This window comes from Sorex fumeus, unplaced genomic scaffold, assembly GCF_029834395.1.
Source record: "Sorex fumeus unplaced genomic scaffold, SorFum_2.1 ptg000106l, whole genome shotgun sequence".
Classification (NCBI taxonomy): domain Eukaryota; kingdom Metazoa; phylum Chordata; class Mammalia; order Eulipotyphla; family Soricidae; genus Sorex; species Sorex fumeus.
In genome coordinates this window covers 92,560-112,005 of record NW_026606163.1, presented here as the reverse complement: position 1 = coordinate 112,005, position 19,446 = coordinate 92,560, and the positions used below count along the sequence as shown (strand labels likewise).

Below are 19,446 nucleotides of genomic sequence, written 5' to 3'. Positions count from 1 at the left end.
ATTCTTTATAGCTGCATAATATTCCATTGTGTATAGTGTTCCATTGTGTATATGTACCACATCTTCATAATACATTCATTTTTATTGGACGACTAAGTTGATTCCATATTATAGCTATTTGTTTTAAGTGCTGCAATGAATAATGGTGTGGTGATGTCATCTTAGATGAATGTTTGTGTGTCCTGATGGTAGATTCCCAAAAGTGAAATAGCTGGGTCATATGGCAGCTCAATTTACTGAGAACTCTTCATACTTTCCACATTGGTTGAACATTCCTACCACCAGTGGATGAGAGTTCCTTTTTCACCTAACCAAAATAAGAAATTTATAATAAGAGATTGTAATCTCTTGATTGGCATTAACTTTTATATGTTAAATGGCTCCTGTGTAAGGTAAGGTATCTTTTCAAAATTCAAAATGCATTTATTATCTCTTACTCAGTGAGGATGTTGGAAATTACCATAGGGCAGTTAAAAACTCATACTTTGTCTCCTTTTAACTATTATTTCAATGTAAGTTTTTCCTTCCTTGAGAATGGTCCACTGTAGAGTATATAAACCCCAATTTGCTCTCAGGGATGGGGTCCCCATCAGTGAAGCAGATTTCTGTTAGCATCTTTCTCTTCCACAGCCCTAAACTTTCACTCTGTAAAATACTTTTTTTTTATTCATGAATCAGTGGTATTTTATGTTATTTAAAACATGTCTTGACTGAATAGATGGCAGGATAAAGAAGTTGTGGTACATACACACATAGAATACTACTCTTCTGTAAAAAATGATAAATCATACAATTAGCTGCTACCTGGCAGGATCTGGAGAGTATCATGCTGAGTGAAATTAGGAGAGATGTTGGATTGGTTTGTCCTTCCTCCCTTGCCTCAGGGAGTTTAGGTTATTGAGTTACCCTCATCACACAGCCCCAGTAGCACTCCCATTCCTCTTTATTAATCTTTAACTTATTCTTTGTTCTGCTTCCCCTCTCTGTTAATCACTATATCCCAAAATCAGACTCTGTGATTTGTAAAGTCAGATTCTTCTCAGGACTCTGGATTTTGTATATGCAACTGAAATATTTGCTTTTTTCTTTCCCTTATGTCCTTTTCACAGTTTACTCTAGAGCAGTGTCCTTTTTGTATAGACACAGGAAGATAGTTAATGCTGTGCTTCTGGGAGTTAATTGACTCAGAACAATATTTATTCCTGGGCATCTGTCATATTTACTCGACTTAAGCCTCAGTTGTCCTTAGTTCCTAGCACCCCAAAAGGAGGGTTCCAGTGAGGGTCTTGGATGGACTCAGGGCAAGCCGTAAGCTACCCAAGCATTGAAAAGGGACAAGCCATAAGCTATCCTGGGATCTAAAAGGGACAGGCCAACCACCATAAAATATAGTAAGTTATGAGTATGGTCATGGACAAACTTTGTCATCACCCAAAAATAAGGATCTGAATAAGGACCCTGCTAAGGTTAGCAAGACTAACTTGGCCTGAGGACTGTAGTCTGGGATATAAGAGAGATGTCTCCAGGAGAGCCACCCCATCCTTTAAACTTAATAATCTTACAGTGTTCAGTTTCTCTTTATTTCAACTCAGAAATATTTAATTACTCGAATTATAGGACGTAAGTTGATCAAAAATAAACTTCTGTATAAAACAAAATGGGAATAGGAAGAACCATCCCTTTGTTCAACATAGCAATTTTCCAATAATACAAACCTTAATAGTGATAGCACAGTGGGTAAGGCGTTTGCCTTGCATGCGGCCGACATGGCTGACCCGGGTTCTATTCCTCCGCCCCACTCGGAGAGCCGGGAAAACTACTGAGAGTATCTCGCCTGCATGGCAAAGCCTGGCAAGCTACCCATAACGTATTCAATATGCCAAAAATAGTAACAACATGTCTCACAATTTGTTGTGAGACATTCCTGGTGCCCACTTGAGCAAACAGATGAACAATAGGAGTACAGTGCTACAGTGCTACGGTGTTCATACAAAATGACTAGAAATATTAAGAAGTAAATTTAAGATGACCATTTAAATGGAAATAGACCAAGGAAAGGAGAAATATGCCCCTAGATGGTCTTCTTCCCTTGGGTGTATCTTCTTGCAAGATGAGATTTTGTCCTAGAAGAAGGTTCACCTGAGGGAAGGACCTTACATATATTGAGTATGCAATCACTACAAGTTGTATTGCTACCCCCAACTCTGGGGGCCTGGGTGAATAATGAAGGCTGTGAGATGGGGCATGAGGGAATGGGAATGAGGGCAGAGTGAGACTGGAATGAGGGACAGGGTGAAACTGGAATGGGGCATGGGGCGAAACTGAAATAGACACATAGGAAGAATGGAATGCATGAAGGAACATAGACTGTAATTTATGGCAATTAATCACCAACCATTTTGGTGGCCTTTTTTCCTCCCTCATGTGGTGGTATGCAGAGGCTGATTGGGATGGGGAGGCGACTCTTGACCACCAAAAGCAAGTGGTGAGTGCCCTCACTCACAGAGAGAGAGACACACACACAGAATGATCTCTCTCCTGATGGAATATAAAGACATGTAGTAGACATGATGGAATATAAAGACATGCAAATACCCAAGGGTCACAGAAATTGAGAACTGGTCTTAGTAGTAAGCTACCTTGGGGAGTGAAGAGGAGAGACACTGGCACAATGATCAGAGAAGTAGACATTCAGGTGAGGGGTTTGGTGCTAAACCGTGTCGTGCATGAAATGCTACTATTTGTTAACAGCATAGTAAACCACTGTGCCTAAAGTAAAATCGAAACAAAATTCTCTTGACTATCTACCATTCTCAAAAGTCTAAAATTGAGACCAGAAAGATAGCACAGCACTTCAGGTACTTTCCTTGCACATAGCCCATCTGGATTTGATCTTGGCACCACATATAGGCCCCAGACACTGCCCAGGAGTAATCCCTGAGCACAGGTGGGTGTGTGGCCCCAAACAAAGCAAAACAAAAACCCCTCCAAAAATTAAAATTGATGACCCTTAACAACCGAATAAAAAGCCGAATTGGGAGACAATCAGAGTGTTTATTTGGGCATTAAAAGGGCACCATATAAACTCATTAACGACCATGATCCAGAGACTCACAAAAAATCTCGAAAAAGAGCAACAAGTGGCAGAGATGCATTTAACTCAAGCTGTATCATTCTATTTAAAATTTTGGAATTTCTGGAGTTACATCTCATACTCTATGCCACTGGTGCACCAACAGTAGCACACAAAGTAGAAGGCAACTGATCTTGATCTATCTATCTATATACATATATATATATACATACATACATATGTACACATATATATGTGTTCACAAGGCTCAACATGTAACAACATGTCAGTAATTTCTTTTTTTCTTTTTTTTTTTTTGCTTTTTGGGTCACACCCGGAGATGCTCAGGGGTCACTCCTGGCTCATGCACTCAGGAATTGCCCCTGACGGTGCTCAGGGGACCATATGGGATGCTGGGAATCGAACCTGTGTTGGCCATGTTGGCTGCATGCAAGGCAAATGCCTCACTCGCTGTGCTATCGCTCCAGCCCCGTCAGTAATTTCTTATACAAGGCTTAACAGCTCCAAGATGAGATACAACAATCTTCATACATTTTCCTCTAAAAAGCCCTCTTTGGATCATTTTTAGTGAATTACTCTTAACAAACAATAAAAATAAATTATTGAGGATCTGCCTTTGGGGCAGGCTTGGGTAGTAGTGGTAAAATTGAAAATAATGGTGATGATAAGGTGTAATGGTGGTGGAATTGGTTTGGTGTTAGAATATTGAATACAATAAATTATTGCGAACAACCTTATAAAAATTAAAAATAAGAAAAAAAGAGTTGTAGAGGGGCAGGAGTGATAATATAGCGGGTAGGGAATTTGCCTTGCATGTAACTGACCCAGCTTTGATCCCCACATCCTATATGGTCCCTATATGGTCCCCCAAGCACCGCCAGGAGTGATTCCTGAGTGCAAAGCCAAGAGTAAACCTGGAGCACCCCTGGGTGTGACCTCAAAACAAAAATAAATAAATGAAAGAGTTGTAAAGCTCATATTCAGAGAGAGTCTGCAGAAGGCACAAAAGTGAGTTTTTATAAGGGAAAGAGAAAGATGAGGTCATAAATGATATGCTGATCAGGTGAAAGTCTCAGCATGGTCAAGAGGTAAAAGTAGATTAAAGTTCACTTTTTATCAGTCCTTTCAAAGAGGATATTCTTGCTCTTGTTTCTTCTTGGAATGTTGGTGGCCAGAGGCCTTACCCAGTTTAGGGAAGACAGACTGTAGATTTGGTATATCTGCAGTGGCTTCTTGCAGCTCTGTCTTATTTCATCTACAGTCCCTACCCTGCCAACCTGGGTTTGAGTCACAGAATCCCATATGGTACCCCAAGCACTGCGAGGAGAAATTCCTGAGTGCAGAGACAGGAATAACCCCTGTGCATCTCCATGTGTGACCCCCAAAAAATGAAATCTAAATTAGCTAGAATGCTACTAGGATGAACTTTAGAATGCTACTAGGATGAACTTCAGAATAAGAAGAATCACCAAGGTGAGAGAAAACCATTAATTATCACAAAGCACTGATCACCAAAATGCAACATATATACATATGTATATATATAACCACAAATATATTATCTCAACATGAGTAAAATTTTTTTTTTTTATGGAACACTTCACGAATTTGCGTGTCATCCTTGTGCAGGGGCCATGCTAATCTTCTCTGTATCGTTCCAATTTTAGTATATGTGCTGCCGAAGCGAGCAAATCATGAGTAAAATTTTATGGAAGAGAAAAATGCTTTGATATCCAGAGCTGACACTTGAATCACCTTAGTAATCTCCAGAACCAGTGAACAAAACTAGTGGCCCAAACCATTGTTTCTCACCCTTCCAATGACTACAACTCCCTTTGGGCCTTGTTTCTTCTTGTGGCACCCTGTTCTATCAGTTGGTATTCTAACCTTGTCACAAGACTAGAGGCAAAAATCACCCATTTATTTGATTTTAACCTGTGTTCCCCTTGTAACATCCTGGTGGGCCCCTAGGAGTTATTTGATCCCTTGTTGAGTAATGCTGGTCTACAAAGTTCTATCATTCACTCAATTTACTTAACAATTGTGGAATATACATATACATATACATATACATATACATATACATATACATATACATATACATGTTTATAAGTATTATACTGCAATCACCAAGCAAGGGATGTAGGGGGGAATGAAGCGACAGACTAGAAGTATCATATGAGGTGGGGACTGGGCAGTGGCTTTCAGGGAACTGTTCTAACTATCCATTAAAAACATAAATACTATTTACACTATTATAAGCATATAACCTGAATTATCATAATAATTTTAATTGGCTAACGTTCCCCACATTTAATTTTCTCAAAACTATGTTCCAGCGGAGCCGCCGCGGGCCCTCGCGGCCGCCGTACTTGGGCACGCCCGCGCATGCGCCCTGAGCCTCGTCTCGGCCGGGCTCGGCGGGTCGCCCCGACTCTGCTGCAGGCTCCTGGGCGAGCCGCAGCTCGGGTTGTTCTGCTGGGGTCCGTCACCTCCTCCTAAGGATGCATCCCGACTTATCTCCACACTTGCACAACTGAAGAGTGCAACATCTTTATACACTTGCTTGAGGAATGTCACAAAAATCATGGCTTTCTGAAATGTTTGGTCATTGCAATGATCTTGATTGAGAGATGAGAAAAATTCTTGAAGAAAGAGTGCACGGAAAAGAGGATCAAGAGCAGGGAGCATGGTAATGCGATGCGAAAGAGACTGTTTAATTCCCCAGAGGATTCTGAAAAATAAATTGTATTTTCACTGGATGCCTTGGCTGAGAGAAGACCTAAAGCCTCTTGGTTGACAGCTGAAAGAAGTCTCTCATTTGGTTCTCTGGAACCCTTTGCCGATCTGTAGACACAAGGCATGGAAAGATCCGGAAAATCCTGGATTCTGACAATGTTTGCAGAGCCTTCAGTTCTCACCAGCAAACTTGACTTCCCACTTTCCCCCTTTCTCTCCACCAGGGAACACTGGAGTAACTTCTCTCCCTCAATAAAAGAACTGATTTTAATCATAAAACACACACACACACACACACACACACACACACACACACACACACACTATGTTCCAGCAGCATCCCTTTTACTTACCTCTTAAGAAATAATTTACAGTTTTAAATAAATGGACCCAAGAAAAGTTCGTTTGTTAATGATCATACAATGACTAAATAGCAGTTTATCTTAAACCCAATTTTGAACGATCAGAGAAACAGAACCTGGATAAGACTGTGTAGCTGACCCCAGTTTGATCTCCAGCTTCACATATGGTCCCCCAGAATACTTCCTGGAGTGATCCTTGAGCACAGAGCCAGCAGTAAGCCCTAAGCACCACCGGGTATAGTCCAACCCCCCTTTCCACTCCTGCCATCACCACCTAATTATGTATAAAACCCAAATCCATACACATACTAGCCTCAGTGCTCATAAACAAAGAGAGAGGGAAAAATATTAGACCCAAGGGCTCCTAGGTGGAGAAGTCAATAAAGCACAAGTAAGTCAAATGGGAACAAACAGAAAGCCTGGAGTCAGAGCTGGACCCTCACAAAGACGATGGGAAAGACAGCAGCCTGGGAGCAGGTGACACAGTACTTCCAGGTCACGGCGTGACAGAGAATTGCAGGCACCTCCTTCCTGACACATGTCCAGGACTTGATGTCCAGACACACCATTAAGCACTGACCCTGTTGACTCCCACGTAAGGAAGGTTTATTCCGTAGAAAACATACCAGACCCGCTACATACTCTGAAACCATATCTGTCAGTGTTTCAGCATCTTCTCTAAATACGGACCCTTTTGGTCTGGCTTACTTCCAGGACCCATATCTCCCCAAATAGAAAATAATGATGATAATAATAATAATAGTAGTAGTAATTTAAAATAAAATTCTAAAGACAAAAATCAGAATAAGATTCCCATATAGTACAGCTGTTTGACTTCAGGGTAGATGCCCAAAAGACTGAAAAGAGTCAAAAAGAGATATTACAACCAAACACACAGCATTATTCACAATAGCACAAGCATAGAAGAAGCAACACAAGTGTCTAGTGGTAGAAGAGGAAGTAGCAGAATGCTGTATAGACATAAAACAGAGCACTACTGAGCTTCTCAGAAAATTCTGACACATGGTGAACACTAAAGACATGCTGCTAAGTGAACAAATCAGTGAGAAACAGAGAAACACACATTGAATGAGCTTAGACAGGAACTCTAATAAGTAGCTGGAATCTTAGAAACAGAACAGAGTTGTGGTTGCAGGTTCCTGGAGAGAAGAGGGAAAAGCTTGTGCATTATTTACAGAGCAGTCTCTACCCTGCAGAAGGAAGGGGAGAGGAAGATGAAAGGCAGTTGGTTGCACGACATCATCACTGTAGTTAACATCGCTGAACACATAAGAACAAAGATGTCAATTTTTTTTTGGCTTTTTGGATCACATCTGTGATACTCAAGGGGTATTCCTGGCTTTACACTCAGGAATTACTCCTGGTGGTGCTCCAGGGGACCATATGGGATGCTGGGAATTCAACCTGGGTCGGTCGCATGCAAGGCAAATGCTGTACCCACTGTGCTATCACTCCAGCCCCTGAAGATGTCAATTTTATCTTTTATATATGTCACAATACAAACCTTTTTAAAGCTTGGGAAGTAGATCAGTGATCTAGTGAAAAGGAATTAAATTCTGCAGGGATCTCTTCTGGAGACAAAATAAATTGGCGGAGTGGAGGACTAATTGGCTTATCAGTGATCTAGTGAAAAGGAATTAAATTCTGCAGGGATCTCTTCTGGAGACAAAATAAATTGGCGGAGTGGAGGACTAATTGGCTTATTCTGTGTAGAAAAATATGTGAATCCAGGGATGAATAAAATTATTAAAGACAAAAGTAAAACGCATAAATATGTATTTATGGCACATATAATAGATAATACAGGATTGAATATCTCCAAATAGTAAAGAAAGAAAATTAGAAAAGATTGAACAGTAAGAAGACATTCCTGATGAATTCATTACTGTTATCATAAACTACCACCAGGAATGGTCCAAAAACAGTAAAAAATAGTAACCAGCTACTCAGAAGTCTGCTTTTGTGTCACCCCACTAAATTTGAATATTTGAGAAAACCATAATTTTCTCAAACGACAGCTGCCGTTCAGTTGTCTGGTGAAGGAGTCTGAATGTGGACCTGGCCGATTTCACCAGCAAGGTGAGTTCAGTCCTCTGAGATAAACATTTCTGTCTGAGGCAAGCTAAAAGAAATCTGTTCTATATTCACAAACAGACATGGGTGAATATATTTGTCTACGCAAACTGTTAAGTCAGAGGCTAGAATACATAGAAAGCATATGATTACAAGTTTAAATATAGCAACAATATTAGAATAATTTAAAAAGTAATTACTATATTGAGTTCTTGGGCCCCATATCTAGTTGAATTAGTTTGTTTGTTTAGTGAATGGATATTACTATGTTGAATGGTCTTTCTGCATAGAAACTGTGAACATAAAACTGATTTGTCAAAATGAACTGTGCAGACAGAAACTTCACTTTGCTAGAAGATTCACTTTGTCTTGATTTATATAGAGATGGTTTGAAATGTAAATTCAAAGGAACGAGATGTAATTTTTCTTTTCCACTATTGTCTTTGTAATTTTTAAACTTAGGAACTTTATATTATTATATTGGTGTCGTAAATGAGTTAAAATGTGAATGGAAAAGATAAGAACAAAAGACAAAAACAAAAAAATAATAAATGACAGTATCCTGAACCTTATTCTCTATATTTACTATTTTACTTAAAATTAATTACCTAAGAAAATTATTAGCATAAAAACGTAATCCATATATTGAGGTCCTACAGTATTTTTAATTTTATTTTTATAAAGTTGTTCACAATAATTGATTACATATAATATTTGAACCCCACACGGCAGAGTCTGGCAAGCTACCCGTGACGTACTCGATATGCCAAACACAGTAACAACAAGTCTCATGATGGAGATGTTACTGGGCCCGCTCGAGCAAAATTGATGAACAACAGGAGTACCGTGATATATATACCGTGAATATAATATTTGAACATGAATTTCACCACCATTACACCTTCCCATAGACATATTTCAAGTGTTTCCATCCCAAACCCCAAACCCTGCCCCCAAAGCAGAACCGAAGTAATTTGTTTTGTATTTCTTGTTATGAATAATCCACTAAAAATGATCCAAAAAAGTTTTCTTAGAGAAAAATGTGTGAAGATTGTTGTATTTCACCCAGGAGCCATTAAGCCCTTCTATTAGAGATTAGTAGCATGTTGTTAAAGGTTGAGACTTGTGTGCTGAGATATATAGCCTACAGTATTTTTGTGTAATCTTGATGCTTCCAAAGGAAAATAGTATTTGACTGTGATATTTAGATCTCCTATATTTCTCTTATTATTCTTAATTCTTTTTATACCTTTGTCAGCTTAATTTTTGTTTTGTTTCCTCTATATTTCTAATTTCCCTGTATTTTTCTTTTAAGAGATATCTATTTCCTTTTATAGGTCCCTAGCCTGGACTGACCAAACCCTACATGACATGGTCTCTTAGACTACAGAAAGAACTGGTCAGGCAACAGATCACCGGAGATCTTTCCGGACCTCTTACTGAGCCAATTCTACTGGGGCACTTCAGACAGTAACAGACTTGCCCTCTCTGCCCGCTCCAGATAAAACCCCTGTGGCCACGAGTTTCCAGAAGCAAAACCCAGGTATGCGGATTCCAGGACTAAGACTCCAGGCCACATGGCAGTAGCTGAGACGGGCTGTCCCTCCAAGTCTCCCTGCCCTCTTGGGATCCTGGCTGTTATGCCCACAATCTGCCTCCAGGCGCCATCTCAGTGCATCAACAGTCTTGATTCAGAGACTCCCAAATGAATCTCAAAATGTATTAGCTCCCTACAGAGATGTCTCTGGACCCAACCATTTACAATTTTTGAATTTCAGAAGTGTTTGGTTGCGTTTGTGGTCATGTGACCTCTCGTGTTATTCATAGTAAGCAATAGATAGTAAAGTATCTGCAATAGATAATACAGTATCTGCATCTGCCCCTGGCAAGGCAGGCTTGAATGGTAGTGGATAAATTCAAGCAAACCATAATGCTGAAAAGTAGAGAGTGTGGGAGAAATTGTCATAGAGGCACAGGGGGCAGGGGGGTTGGGATGGGCAGGGGGAATACTGGGGACAGTGGTGGTGGAAAATGTGCACTGGTGGAGAGATGGATATTCGATCATTGTATGACCGAAACTCAAACGTGAAAGCTTTGTAACTGTAGCTCACAGTGATTCAATTAAAAAAAAAAACTGGTCAGAAACTTAAGAAACTGAGAGATAACATTTCTGCTCTCAAGTACATTTCAACCCCTAATAAGCTGTGTAATTTCATAGACTTTTTTTTAACTCAGCTTTATTTAAAGGAAGTCAGACAAGTGTGTCCAATTAATTCTCAGTAACATTAAAATTTATAACAGATTCCACGCATATTATTCTGGGTGCATATTTTGAAAGCAATAAATTCAAACAATAATCATAGCTTACCTATGTGACAAATTTAAATGTAAATGGTAAAACTAAAACAAGTAGGTAAAACAATTAGCTAAAACAAGAGGTAAGCTCATGTAAGACCATGCCCCAGAGATTCGTAAATAAATCTCAAGAGAACTACAAGACACAAAAGATATTTTTTCCAGACACTCACACATGATTGAGATGTCCATGGTACCCTGGAAGAGGGGTGGGTCCTGGGCTGACCCACTCAAACAGAATCCTGGCCCGCACTTGCTCCCACATTTCAAAATAGCCACCATGCTCCCTACGGGACTCCATTGTCTTGGGACTCAACCTCATAGAGAAATTAGTCTGCTGAAAAACTCAGGTATGTGGGTTTTGTGACTGAGATCTTCCAGGCTTTCTCAGAGTCAGGATGGGCTACTTCTGCCCCGCTTCCTGTACTTCCATAAGTCCCAGAAGTCACTTACACACCCTAAAGTCACCACCCAGTTAAAAATATAACTCCAGCTGCACCAGCTTATTAAAAATTCCGGACTTCCTGGAGTGAATAGCCGTGAATGCGAATGACATCTCAAACTCCACAACACAGATAAACCAGTAGGAGCCCACCAGATTGGATGGGATGTAACATAGAAGGCAATCAATCTCAATTAATAAAACATAAATATAAAAGACTTAAGCTGAAACAACATCTTAATAATCTCTCATACAAGGATTTAATGTCTCCATGGTGAGATACAACAATTTATACTAATTTTCTGCTAAAGAAATATTTGTTATCATTCGATATGCCAGACACAGTAACAACAAAGTCTCCAATGGAGACGTTACTGGGCCCGCTCGAGCAAATCGACGATCAACGGGAGGGCCTTTACCTTTATTGTTAGCAAATTATTGATAAAAAGCAATATAAAATAAATCGTTGAGGGCCTGCTATGGGGACAGGCTTAAGGGGTGGTTGGGAAAATTGGAGACAGTGGTGGAGGAAAAGTATAATGGTGATGGTATTGTGTTGGAATGTTCAATGCCTGTAACGAACCAACATGAACAACTTTGTAAACTACAGTGTTTACATAAAGTGTAGGGGAAAATTTACATATGTAGGCTTTACATATTCCATGCGAACTCCAAAATAGATTAACACAGAATTACATGAAAGATTTTATTAATGACAGGTGAGAGATGATTACCATAGTGAGATCCATGTATAAAGTAAAATGTAATGTAATATACATTATATACATTACATTTTACTTTATACATGGCAAGCTAACGGCAAGCTACCGAGAGTATTCGATATGCCAGACACAGTAACAACAGAGTCTCCAATGGAGACGTTACTGGGCCCGCTCGAGCAAATCGACTGGGCCCGCTCGAGCAAATCGACGATCAACGGGAGGGCCTTTATACTTTAGATTCCAGTAGCTAGATAGTTGTGCTCACCAACTTCCCTGTAATCCCACCAACGGTTAAGATCCAGAGACTATAAAACCAAGCTCCCGGAAGAGAACAATGCAGAGTCTCCTGCCCCCGCACCTGGCTGTCATCACCAGGGCCCCTTGGAGGGGGGCGGGTTGAGTTTCCCTCCCACTCCGAGCAGAGCCCTGGCAACTGAAGACCTCCAGGACCCAGCCACAGCCATGCTGAGACCACTCTCCACACGTTCAGCTGAGCCTCATGCATGAAGGAACTGGCAGAGGAACCCAGGTGTATAGGACCTGGGGCTGAGATCTCCAAGCCTACTCAGATCAGAACTGGGCCTCCTCCACCCAGATGCCCCATCTTCCAGTAACTAGACAGTGGCACCCACCAACTGCTGTGTAATCCCACCAATGGCCAAGATTCAGAGACTATAAAACCAAGCTCCCAGAAGCGTGCAGCCTCGGATGCTAGACCTTTAATTATTTAGTTTTCGCTCTCAGAGAACCCAGTGAGCTACTGAAAGTATCCTTCCTGCAAACATGCCTGACTGGGAACACCTGTAAAGGTGATTAGAGGCTACCCCAAAAGCCTCCAGCCCTCTCAGAGAGCCCGGCAAGCTACTGAGAGTATCCTACCCCCACAGAAGAGACTGGCAAGCTACCCGTGGCATACTCCATATGATGAAAACAGTAGCAATGATGGTCCTCATTCCCCTGACCCTGAAAGAGCCCCCAATATGCCATCGGGCTACACTAGCATGTATCAGAGACGAATGGAGACATTACTGGCACCTGCTTGAGCAAATCAATAAACAACGGGAGGACAGTAATATAGTGATACAGTGATACTGTAGATTCCATAGTTGGAAACAGACACATGGAAATGAGAATAGGCATTTTATTACATTGTATTAAATGGTTTTGATTCTTGTATTTACATAGGTCAAATTCATACAGTAATCACAAATTAGCTCTTACTGTTTTATTTTTTGATCATTCTATTTGCCATCTCTTAAGTTTTTTTATTTGGAATAAGCAATATAATGTAAATTTGTTATATACCTAAGGGGAAAGATTGGGAGAGAAACTAGGGATATTTGTGGAGAAAGGTCACACTGGTGGTGATGAAACACTAAATATTTGAAACAACTGTATAATGAACAACTTTGTAGATCACCGTGCATTTAATAAAAATTTATTTTTAAAAAATGTTGGAGCTAGAGCAATAGTACAATGAGTAGGGTGCTTATCTTGCAGGCGGCCAACCCCAGTGTTGTCACAGGAAAACCTTGCACTGTTATTCATCTGGAAATCGCAGCCTTTGAACTGCCGACAGTCTCTTTTTAATCTCACAGATTCCTCTGTAGCTGCCCCTTTTCTGAGGGCTCCACCCTTCTCTGGATGGAGCCTTGGATTTCTCCATCTAGATAGTGTCTCAGTTTCTCTTCTTCAAAGAGCTCAGGGTTTGTATTTCAAAGAGGTCTTCCTGTCCATGGGTTCCTTCAGGGCTAGATGATCTCTTCATTTTAAAATGTATTATTCGCCCAAAGCACATTCCCAAATTCTCTTACCAGTCTGCCTACAACAAAAAGGAAAATAGTTTCTGCTGCCATGATTCTTTCTATGGCTACTTCTAACCTGAGGTTGGTGAAGAGAGAAGGAAAGATCAGTTTAATTCATGGCTCTCATTTGGCTTTTTTTTTTCAAATTCACTAGAGTTAGGTTTTGGCTTTTTTCGATCAGCATGTCTTTATCAACACTGGGTGAAGCTCAAGTTGCAGTGTGTGTCACATCAGGTGACACGGGCACTTTCATACTCCACTTCACTTTTACCCCACATCACATTCTTATTCTGCACCTGAAAACAGTTGAGTGAAGGCTCTTCTGAGGCACAGTGCATTGCCTGTCCTCTATATCCACCTCCTCCAGCTCGCCTTCTACGCCAGGCGCAGCAGAAATGCCACGCCTGCCCTGGGGATGCCCCCCCACCAGCTTCCAGAAGAGGAGCACCACGGTTTCCTCCTCAGTTCTCTTTGTCTCTTTATCAAGTTCTCAAGGTCCAAGAAATTCCCTGCCACCAGCAAGCAGAGTGACAAAGGAACAGGACTTGTTATAATGAACAACCTTGCAAATCCTAGTGTGTGGGAAGCCAAGAGCCCTCTCATAGACCCTGGCCGTGGTTCCCATGCTAGGAACTGCTTGGGACAGACATTGTTGACAGTCTCCCAGGACTTCCTGATCTCAGTGGATGCCTGATCTATAGCCAGCAACATCAAGCTGACAGTTAGCTTAGCTGGCCTTATCTATAGTAACCTCCAGGATGCATCTACTCCCTAGGACCCTTTGATAAACAATTGTAAAGCTCAGGATACACCTACTGCCACAAGACCCTTTGATGTACAAATGTCTACCTTGAATGTTAGGTAAAGCTCTTGTTGCTGACCTTACCATATATGGTTATACTGCTTCTGCTCCTGACTGAGCTGCCCAGACCCTATATAAACAGCCTGTATCCCTCAATAAAGTGCTGTCCCTTTTTCTCTCTATTTCTAAACTATACTCTGTCTCTTGTGTCTTGTGTTCATTCGGCCGGTCCTTCCTTGCACCTACAGATCCTAGGGCCACCTCCGCGGGTCGGAGAGTAGTTTGCGGGCCCTTCGCGATAGTGTTTTTATTAAAATTGACTTTACAAAAATTGTGGAGCTAGAGAGACTGTAGAGTGGGCAGGGTGCTTATCTTGCAGGCAGCCAACCCGAGTTTGATCACCCAGCACGACATATGGTCCCCTGATCTCACCAAGAGTGATCCCTCATCACAAGTCTGGTGTGGTTCAAAACCAAACAAACAAAATTTAATGTGCTTGACATGTAAGACTGTGTACATTTAGGTTTACAGCACCCTGGCTTAATACATTGAAATATTATTAATGTGACTGCCAACATAGCTCTATTCCTCTACAAAAGTATCATTTTTATGTTGAGAACTATTAACTCTTCACAACTTTGAGATTTATAAAACAATATTGTCTTTAATCACTAAACTATGCACTAGATCTCTAGAATAAACTTAGTTATGAGTTGCAAGTTTGTTCCCGTAAAAAAGTCTCCCCAATCTTCAAACCCTTAGAAACCACCATTGTAGGTTCCATTTCTATGAGGTTGGCTGTTTCTGATTCCATTTGTAAGTGGCATCAAACAGTATTTGTCTCTTTCTATCTGGCTTATTTTACCTCACATGAGACCCTAGATCTTCATCTATATTGTTCAAAAGTCATTCCTCTGTTATAGACACAGTTGTTTTCTTATCTTGTCTACTGTAAATAATGTGCAAACAATATGCTAGTGCTTAGGAGATGGGAGAGCACTAATGGTGGCATTTAAGGGGACAAACTTACAAGTTTAAAAGTCAACGGGAGTTTATACTTCAAGCCCTAGAGCACATGCCTGACTAAGTTGTCTCTTTGTTTATTTCCAATCTGGAGAAGCCCATTTTCTTTAGAACGTGTACTTCTCTCTATCTTTACCCTCACATCTTTCTAGATAAGTTTCAATAAAAACTATCATTCTTCACATTTAACCTCCTCCTGAAATTCTTTTCTGTGAGAGAAAAGTGATGGACCCAGAGCTTCCATGCTGATAATGGAACTGACCTGACCTAGACCAGGCATTTCCATGAGCACTGGTGACCAAGGTGAGTCGAGCAGAGGTGGAAGCACTTTCATCTGGAGTTAACCTTTTATACTTCTCTCTCGCTCTCACAGTCTCTCCCCCATCCTCTTTCTTTTCTTTCCCTCTTCCTCCCTCCTCTCTCTCCCTCCCTATTCCTCTCTCACTCACACCCTTCTCTTCTCTCTATTCTTGAGTTAGCATCATCTCTCCTTTTGCTCTCTCTACTTTCTCTTTCTCACCACACCTGGAAGTGCTCAGGGTTTACTCCTGACTCTAAAGTTCATCTCATCCTCCTCGGTTGTTTCAGTCAGTTAACTGTGGGTAAGTGTATATTGAAGACAGGAGGAACGACCGTGAAATCTAGAAATAAAAATGATCCTTTCCCTGGGGACCAGGAGGTGACCATATGTATACATATGTGCGTCTATAATATGAACATTGAAAGAAATGTCAGCTAGCCAGAGAAGATAATAAGACTCTTTCCTCGCAAGGGCTGATCCCAGTTTGATCCTCAGAACCACCAGGAGCAACCCCTTAGCTTACTTCCAGGAGTAACCCAGGAAGAGCTCCAAAACCAAAGAAACACAAAAGAAATGACAACTTGTGTTTGGCTTTGTTCAGTGCTAGTGAAGGGATCCCCCTACCTTTCTAAAGTACCTGGAAGGTGTGATGAGTAATATAACTGGAATCATTTTAAAACAGGGCTGTAGAAACCAAAGATCTAGTATAGGGTTTAGATGGTTGATCCCAGCTTGATCCCAGGCACCAAGTGGCCCCGAGACTCTAAAGGTGGAGCTCTGGAGGGCCCAAGTACAAGTGCAGGGGCCTAGGTCATCCCACACCACAGCCAGCAGCAAGCACCACATCCACGGTCTCTTACACTGGATGTCCTGCATGGTTGCTAGAGAATTTCCAAGAGGACCACGAAGGTCTCTTGAGTACCACTTGATAGAACACCCGCTCCCCCATAAAAGAGGGCTACAGGAGAATGGAGATGACTCACAGGGCTGGTGCTCATACTTCTGTTTTGCATCCGTGAGAATCTGATTGATCATGGCACCATATGGATCCCTGGGAGTAGTTCCTGAGCCCTACTATGTGACCCCAAACTCAAAATAAATGAAATGAAATGAAATGAAATAAGACAGAGCTGCAAGAAGCCACTGAAGATATACCAACTCTACAGTCTGTCTTCCCTAAACTGGGTAAGGCCTCTGGCCACCAACATTCCAAGAAGAAACAATAACAAGAATATCCTGTTTGAGAGAGGCAAAAATGTATAGTCGAAGTGATATCTGCACTTGTTTGTTCATTGCAGCACTCTTACAATAGCCAGAAACTGGAAGAAACCTGAATGCTCAGGAACAGATGACTGGTTAAAGAAACTTTGGTACATCTACACAATGGAGTACTATGTAGCTGTTAGAAAAGATGAAGTCATGAAATTTATATACAAGTGGTACAACATGGAAAGTATCATGCTAAGCGAAATGAGTCAGAAAGAGAGGGACATAGAAAGATTGCATTCATCTGGGGAATATAAAGAAACAAAATATGAGATTAATACCGAAGAATAGCTGAGATCAACACCAGGAGGATTACTCCATAGCTTAGAGGCCAGCCAGGCATTCTAGGGGAAAGGGCAGCTCAGGTAGAGAAGGGAGCACCAAATAAAGGATGTTTGGAGGATCCTCCCAGGAGGGGAGATGCATGTCGAAAGTAGACTATGGACTGAACATGTTTGCCACTCAAAGCCTCTTTTGCAGACCACAACACCCAAAAGGAGGGAGAGACACAAGGAATTGACCTGCCACAGAGGCAGGGCGGAATGGGGGGATGGGGGTGGGAGGGACATTATCCATGGTGGTGGAAAATGGGCACTGGTGGAGGGATGGGTATTTGATCATTGTATAATCAAACCCAAGGACAAAAAATTGTAAATCTACAACTGTACCTCATGATGTTTCACCAAAAATAATAAAAAAAAGAATATCCTGTTTGAAAGGACTGATAAAAAGTGAACTTTAATCTACTTTTACCTCCTGACCATGTTGATGCTTTCACCTGATCAGCATATCATTTATTACCTCATAAAATTTATTTCCCTTATAAAAACTCACTTTTATACCTTCTTCAGACTCTATCTGAATATGAGCATTTATTTCCCTTATAAAAACTCACTTTTGTGCCTTCTTCAGACTCTATCTGAATATGAACTCTACAACCCTTTCATTTATTTATTTTTGTTTTGAGGTCACACCCAGGGGTGCTCCAGGTTTACTCTTGGCTTTGCACTCAGGAATCAATCACTCCTGGCGTGCTTGGGGGGCCATATAGGGACCATATAGGATGTGGGGATCGAAACTGGGTCAGTTACATGCAAGGCAAATTCCCTACCCGCTATATTATCACTCCTGCCCCTCTACAACTCTTTTTTTCTTCTTTTTAATTTTTATAAGGTTGTTTGCAATAATTTATTGTATTCAATATTCTAACACCAAACCAATTCCACCAGCATTACACCTTATCATCACCATTATTTTCAATTTTACCACTACTACCCAAGCCTGCCCCAAAGGCAGATCCTCAATAATTTATTTTTATTGTTTGTTAAGAGTAATTCACTAAAAATGATCCAAAGAGGGTTTTTTAGAGGAAAATGTATGAAGATTGTTGTATCTCATCTTGGTGCTGTTAAGCCTTGTATAAGAAATTACTGACATGTTGTTACATGTTGAGCCTTGTATATACATATATATGTGTACATATATATGTGTGTGTATATATATATGTATATAGATAGATAGATAGATCAAGATCAGTTGCCTTCTACTCTACAGCCCATCACGTATGTTGTGCTACTGTTGGTACACCAGTGGCATAGAGTATGAGATGTAATTCCAGAAATTCCAAAATTTTAAATAGAATGATACAGCTTGAGTTAAATGCATCTCTGCCACTTGTTGAGCTTTTTCGAGATTTTTTTGTGAGACTCTGGATCATGGCCGTTAATGAGTTTATATGGTGCCCTTTTTATGCCCAAATAAACACTCTGATTGTCTCCCAATTCGACTTTTTTTTTGGTTGTTAAGGGTCATCAATTTAATTTTTGGAGGGGTTTTTGTTTTGCTTTGTTTGGGGCCACACACCCACCTGTGCTCAGGGATTACTCCTGGGCAGTGTCTGGGGCCTATATGTGGTGCCAAGATCAAATCCAGATGGGCTATGTGAAAGGAAAGTACCCGAAGTGCCGTGCTATCTTTCTGGTATCAATTTTAGACTTTTGAGAATGGTAGATAGTCAAGGGAATTTTGTTTTGATTTTATTTTAGGCACAGTGGTTTACTATGCTGTTAATAAATAGTAGCATTTCGTGCACGACACGGTTTAGCACCAAACCCCTCACCTGAATGTCTACTTCCCTGATCATTGTTCCAGTGTCTCTCCTCTTCACTCACCAAGGTAGTTTACGACTAAGACCAGTTCTCAATTTCTGTGACCTTTGGGTATTTGTTAATCCCCTGCTACATGTCTTTATATTCCATCAGGAGAGAGTTCATTCTGTGTGTGTCTCTCTCTCTGTGAGTGAGGGCACTCACCACGTGCATTTGGTGGTCAAAAGTCACTACCCCATCCCAATCAGCCTCTGCATACCAACACATGAGGGAAGAAAGAAGGCCGCCAAAATGGTTGGTGATTAATCGCCATTTATTACAGTCTATGTTCCT

General features: G+C 40.9%; 1 non-coding gene across 1 annotated transcript; it reads right to left on the bottom strand.

Annotated features, from left to right (window-relative positions):
* Positions 1-4,678: 4,678 nt before the first annotated feature.
* On the bottom strand, positions 4,679-4,785 carry LOC130042638 (U6 spliceosomal RNA). Its single transcript, XR_008795289.1, has one exon. It is a non-coding gene; the product is annotated as a U6 spliceosomal RNA (small nuclear RNA).
* Positions 4,786-19,446: the final 14,661 nt, after the last annotated feature.